Source organism: Sinohyriopsis cumingii, chromosome 15, assembly GCF_028554795.1.
Source record: "Sinohyriopsis cumingii isolate HCF-2022 chromosome 15, ASM2855479v2, whole genome shotgun sequence".
NCBI lineage: Eukaryota > Metazoa > Mollusca > Bivalvia > Unionida > Unionidae > Sinohyriopsis > Sinohyriopsis cumingii.
This window is the reverse complement of record NC_142975.1, coordinates 135,684,221-135,691,506: the sequence shown is the minus strand read 5'-3', so window position 1 is coordinate 135,691,506 and position 7,286 is coordinate 135,684,221.

Sequence of the window (7,286 nt, the reverse complement as noted above, 5' to 3'; positions counted from 1 at the left end):
ATTATTGTTAAAGTTGGATAAGGCAGTCTACAATGAAGATCAGGAAAAACTTACAAAGCAACTAACTAAACTAACTAACGATCTTAAAAAACTCGATGAAACCTTAAAACAACTTAGCAAGAAAGTTGATGATAATATAAAGAAAACAACTGATATTTCATTCGTCGCAGATCAATTAACAAAGAAAAAAGTTGATCAGGAATTGCACGATGACCTCATTGATAAAGTAGGAAAGATCAACGAAGATATTACTAATATTATCGCTGACGTTTCTGAAATAAAAACCACAATGGATAAGAAAGGCGATAAAGTGTTATACGACGATCTTAGCAAGACGACAAAGAAAATTAGCGATGATATTGCAAAAATCAATAAGCACATCGAATCGTTACGTGGAAGTGATGATTACGATGATCTTGTTGAAAAAACAAAATCCATCAATGATGATATTGCCAAGATAAATAAAGATATCGAGGTGGTGCGTTCACTAACATTCCAAAAAGCTGATAAAACATCACACGACGATCTTAGTGATAAAACAAAGAAAATTAGTGCTGATATTGAAACGATGCGTGTGTTAATAAATCAGAAGGACGAGAAAACAAAATCTATCAATGATGATATTGATCAAATCAGCAAAGATATTGAAACAGTTCGTGGATTAGTGAACCAAAAAATTGATAAAACATCACACGATGATCTCGGTGAAAAACTAACAAGAACAACCAGGGACGTTACTAACATTCTTGCCGATGTTACAAAGATAAATACTGCAATAAGTGAAAAAGTTGATAAATCATCACACGACGAGAAAACAAAATCCATTAATGATAATATCAATCAAATCAACAAGGACATTGAAACGGTTCGTGGATTAACTCATCAAAAAATTGATAAAACATCACACGACGAGAAAATAAAATCCATCAGTGATGATATTACTAAAGTTAGTAAGGACATTGAAGCAGTTCGTGGATTAACACAACAGAAAGTCGATAAATCATCACACAATGATCTTGGTGAAAAACTAACAAGAACAACCAGGGACGTTACTAACATTCTTGCTGATATTAACGCAGTTCGTGGATTAGCGAATCAAAAAGTTGATAAATCATCACACGATGAGAAAACAAAATCCATCAGTGATGATATTGAAGTAGTTCGTGGATTAACGCAGCAGAAAGTCGATAAATTATTATATGATGAGAAAACAAAATCCATTAGCGATGATATTACTAAGATTAGTAAGAACATTGAAGCAGTTCGTGGATTAACACAACAGAAAGTCGATAAATCAGCACACGACAATCTTGGTGAAAAACTAACAAGAACAACCAGGGATGTTACTAACATTCTTGCTGATATTAACGCAGTTCGTGGATTAGCAAATCAAAAAGTTGATAAATCATTGCACGACGAGAAAACAAAGAAGATTGATGAGGACATTGAAGTAGTTCGTGGATTAGCAAATCAAAAAGTTGATAAATCATTACACGACGAAAAAACAAAGAAGATTGATGAGGATATTACTAAGATTAGTAAGGACATTGAAGTAGTTCGTGGATTAGCAAATCAAAAAGTTGATAAATCATTACACGACGAAAAAACAAAGAAGATTGATGAGGATATTAACGCAGTTCGTGTATTAGCAAATCAAAAAGTTGATAAAACATCACACGACGAAAAAACAAAGAAAATCAGTGATGATATTATTAAGGTTAGTAAGGACATTGAAGCAGTTCGTGGATTAACACAGCAGAAAGTCGATAAATCATCACACGACGATCTTGGTGAAAAACTAACAAGAACAACCAGGGATGTTACTAACATTCTCGCCGATGTTACAAAGATAAATACCGCAATGGTTCAGAAAGTTGATAAAACATCACACGACGAGAAAACAAAATCCATCAACGATGATATTAACGCGGTTCGTGAATTAGCTAATCAAAAAGTTGATAAATCATCACACGACGAGAAAACAAAGAAAATCGTTGAAGATATCGCCAAAATCAACAGCGACGTTGAAACGGTTCGTGTATTAGCAAATCAAAAAGTTGATAAATCATCACACGACGAGAAAACAAAGAAAATCGTTGAAGATATCGCCAAAATCAACAGCGACGTTGAAACGGTTCGTGTATTAGCAAATCAAAAAGTTGATAAATCATCACACGACGAGAAAACAAAGAAAATCGACGAAGATATTACTAAAATCAACAGCGACGTTGAAACGGTTCGTGGATTAGCAAATCAAAAAGTTGATAAATCATCACACGATAATCTCCTAAAAAGAACGAAGAAAATCGACGATGATGTTACTGGTATTCTCGCAGATGTTACCAAGATAAATACCATAATGGAAAAAAAAGTTGATAAAACATCACATCATTTTCTTGACGAGAAAACAAAAAAAATCAACGAAGATATTATCAAAATTAATGAAGAAATTTCCGTGATACGTCAAATCATTAATGGAAAGGTCGATAAAACATCACACGACGATCTTGACGAGAGAGTAAAATCTATCAACGAAGAAATTGCTAAAGTAAATGCAGCAATAAGTAAAAAAGTTGATACGACATTGTACAACAAAGAAATTCTAGGTATCAACACAAAATTATCAAAATTGAAAATTAATAAACTTTCGAAATTTAATATACCAGATCAAGTAGTAGCAGATAATTTATCCTGCAACGTGACATTTGTGTTGGGGGCACAAGATCTTATCTGGACACCTGAAAATGATTCTTTTTCTTTTACCGCGCCGATACAAGGTATTTATCGAATATATATTCTCGCTGGAAATACAAAACTTAGCGTGAAGTCTGTCAAATACAACATTTGTGAATATTATCCTGGATTTTTTATTATTTCTATGAACAAAAATGATACTGAGACTTTCAGATTAACACCGCCGGATAGAACCACCACGGGACAAGTGTTTTATTTTGTAATTTTCGAATTTTTAGCCACATGGCATGAAATCTCTACAGGAACAATAGTTGCCGAAATAGGGAAACCCCAACCAGCTGAAAAAATTCCATTAATCAAATATAGCTAGATAAAAAACCAACTAGCTGAAAATTTACTAAGAATTGGCTAGATAAATAACTAATAAATGACCGCATCGGATTATCGATATAATCTTGCGCGATCATGGCAAGATTCGCTAAAAAAACAAATAGACGAGTATCAAATAAAAATAAAGAAATACCAGCGCAGATTAGTTACTATTGATGTTGTTGTTTATACCGCATCAGCTATAATCGCAGGTGCGGGTATTGTTTTATCCGTAGTAACAACAATCGCACCGATCGTAGCAACGATAATAATTTCATCAACAACAACGATAGCCGGTGTTCTCAATATCATTGCAAGAAAAATATCTTCGTGCACAAGTGAGAAACTATTATCGTACAAAAATAAACTAACTAAGATCAATGACGCATATTCGAAGTTATCATCGCTGATTTCCGAAAGTCTCAACGATGGAGTTATATCCGATATAGAATTTTATTCGATGATCGGTATTTACTCGGAGATTGAACAAATGAATAATAATAATGTCCGAGTTAGTCCAGATAGTGACAAACACAACACCGCCGACAACAACGTTAATATCACTAAGCTCAACTAATCCAGAATTTAGTATTAGTTTTCCAACTCCAATTAGCGTCAAGGAAATGGCATTGATACAACTTCGTGTTTATAATAGCTGGCCTAATATCAGATCAAAATCATTCGGTAAATTATTATCAAACAATTCACTTGTTGTTGCTGATAAGAAACACGCCGATGGAACTCCTAGTTGGTTTGTCGTTAGTATACCAACCGGCAGCTATGAGATTGAACAAATTGATAAAGAATTCAACACTAGAATATCGAATATTACTGGCGATGCTCATCCAGGAATAAAGATATCAGCACATGAACCAACGTTATCATCAATCATTGAAGTATCGTCGCCGTATATGGTAGATATTTACCGTTCATCTATCAGGACAGTATTAGGCTGGCCTGATATTCCGCCTGGTAGAATAACAACACCAGAACCAAAGAAGTCCGACTTCATCAGCAATGAAAAAAACTTCCACGGACTTGACTTGGACTATATTGATCAGTATGAACAAACTAAGGCGAGTCTTGATTTTTCATCAGGATCAGTTTATATGCTAGATTTGTTCGAGGATAGCATTACAATATTATTTGTTAAAATTATCAACGAATACGAAATACAAAAGAAACTGTTAGAACATTATTTCCAAGATTGCGTATTTAACGTACAAGCTTCATGCAACGAAATTATAATTACAACAGAGCGGATAAATAAATTAGCTGCTGATATGGAACTTATTAACGAACTAGCAACGGGCTATATACAAAACAGCGCCGTTTTTGGTATGGGTTTTATTATTAACGCATTTATGCAACGACATAATCTAACCGAGAGGACGTTGCCAAATTATAAATTTCCCGGCTACAATGTTGATGAGATGAGAAAATTTGTCACTGATACGACTGATAAGTTATTTCCTAAATTGCATGACGCTTGGGTTAAGAAGAAAACACAAGCAGAATCAATCTTGATGCATGATAATGATGGAATTGGACAAGGGAGACATATATCACCTGGGATAGTTAATATAACCGAAGTTATTGCTGTTTATCTTCATGCTGATGTTGTGGAAGGTAGCTACAATGTTGATCCTGCAATATCAAAAGCGGAGCAGGGATTTATATTATACACATTCTCTCCTAATGTCTCTCCTGGTTACTTGATAATAAAGGAGCCGGTTAATCCGTTTTACCTACGCTGTCATAATCGATTATTATCAAGAATAAATTTCAAACTAACAAATCAAGATGGAAATTTACTTGATATTCGCAGAGAAACGTTAAGTATAAGTTTGTTGGTGAGATCGTAAATCTGTACCCCAGGGAAAAATAAACGAAAAAAATAAATAAAATCCTGGGAAATTTTCAAAAAAGATATTTTTTCTTGAATTTTATTTTGGACCGGGGATATTTACCCTTCAAATTAAGTAATTTATGTAATTTCGTGAATCCGCTGGGGTAAATACCCGTCAGATTGTGCAATTTATATAATTTCGTGAATCCGCTGGGGTAAATACCCGTCAAAATTAAGAAATTTGTGTAATTTCAGTAAATAAATTATTTTGTTAAATAATAAAAAAAAATTAATAAAAATCAGAAAAATTAAGAAATTTGTGTAATTTTATGTTTTTTGTTGAGTATTTACCCGTCAGATTGTGCAATTTATGCAATTTCGTGAATCCGCTGGGGTAAATACCCGTCAAATTGTGCAATTTGTGTAATTTCGCGAATCCGCTGGGGTAAATACCCGTCAAAATTAAAAAAATAAATAAAACCCAGGGAAATTAATCTTTTTTTTGTTTTGCAGTAATCACTTATAAATTTGTTAACCCAGAAATTTTCTGGGTTTTATTCTCATCAACAAGTTTTTTCAGTTGTCTGACACGAGAACTTGTGATTTTCCTTGATTCATATGCGTCGGATAAAATTAATCTAGCTTTTTCTACTAGCGTTGATAATTTAACAAAATCCTCGATGTGATCATCGCTGACTGTCGCAAGTGATTGATACATCGCGATTTGGATCTTCTTTATTAATTTATATTCCGACGGCAGGGTATATTTATATTCGAGTCTTCCTAGAATAATTGTTTCGAATTCTGATCTGATTTTATTCACATCAAGGTCCGATGGGAGATCTATTTTTCTTTTCAAACTATTAATCTCTCCCATAATATCGTTTATTATTTCTTCGTCCATTATACTAATTTTGTAGTATTTAATTATTCTTCATCATCATCAAATATTATTGGAACATAGAAGAATCTGATCCACTCACCGAGATTGTAGGAAAATGTTCTGTGGTTTATTCCCTCCGCTACTCGCCATATCGATACTGGAGTAATTTCATAAAATTTCGCAGCAGCATATATCGACTCAAATGCAATTTCTTCATTTGTTTCTTGATTTACCGACTTAACTGACTTGGCATCTTTCGGATGTTTTCCAGTGTTACCCGAGGAACAATTTTCACTCTGAGTCACAACTCGAAGATTAGTTAATTCATTATTAAGTTTATTTCCATCGATATGATCTATAACCAAATTGTCTCTGATGAGTCCATGGAAACATTCGAACACAAATCTGTGAACGAAGTAATTTGTTTTTCTTCGCCTATTATTTTTGCTGATTGTAAATTTGAGATATCCATTCATATTAATATTACCAACAAGATTCTTCGTTCTGATGTGTCTCACATTTCCATCCTTGGATGCTTCATAATCATCAATGGTAGGATGTGATCTATATTCACTCATAGGAATCGTTGATTTCATTTCCATATATAATATTTTATACTTCTAAATCATAATTTGCTTTGAAACGATTAATATAATCTTCTTCACAAGAAATTACTGAGGAAGATTTCTTTTCATAATATCTCCGTAGCTCACGATATTTCTTTCCACCACAAGAAAAACATAATCGAGTCTTTCCTCGAATGCCAACTTGGCAAACCAAACATCGTTGTGGTCCTTTGTTGCCTCGTCGAACTTCGTATATATGAGCGCCGCAATATTCACCTCTGCAAGATTTATCACATGATTTTGTTGATCCGACTATTATCCAAGCGCATTGCTTCATTATTATAATTAGATATTTGTCTAAAATATAATAATGGATTTATTTGATCTTGATGAGGCAGAATATATCATTCCTGAAGTAGATCGTGCAAAGAAAGAATTTTTCGACGATGGCGCGATTCATACTTGGTCGACGTGGAAAACTAACTTTATTGATGCTACGATGAATCTGGAGCGAGCGAAGAAGATAATCGAACACATAAAATCTGAACACAAAGATGAGCGATTTATCTTTGGAATAAAATTTATTGCACAAATGCCCGATGACACTTGGATTATTCGCGATAAACGAGACCCAGTACGCGGCGGTAAGAAAAACGTCGTTCTTGATAAGAATTCGAAACCGGGATTGTTATTGGGAATTGACGGTCCTTATTATGCTAGGGCGTATCCTTCTAGTGCTGTTGTTTATGGAATTTATCGGCTGAATAATAATCCTGATATGAAAAATCTACCAGCGATGAAAGAATCACCGATGATAAATTGCGTGGCTGAGAGAGTTATCGAGCATATGAAAAATGCTCGTCGTGGATCTGGTCTGACTCAATTGAGATTGGATAAAATTAATTTATGGGCAAATACAGTTACT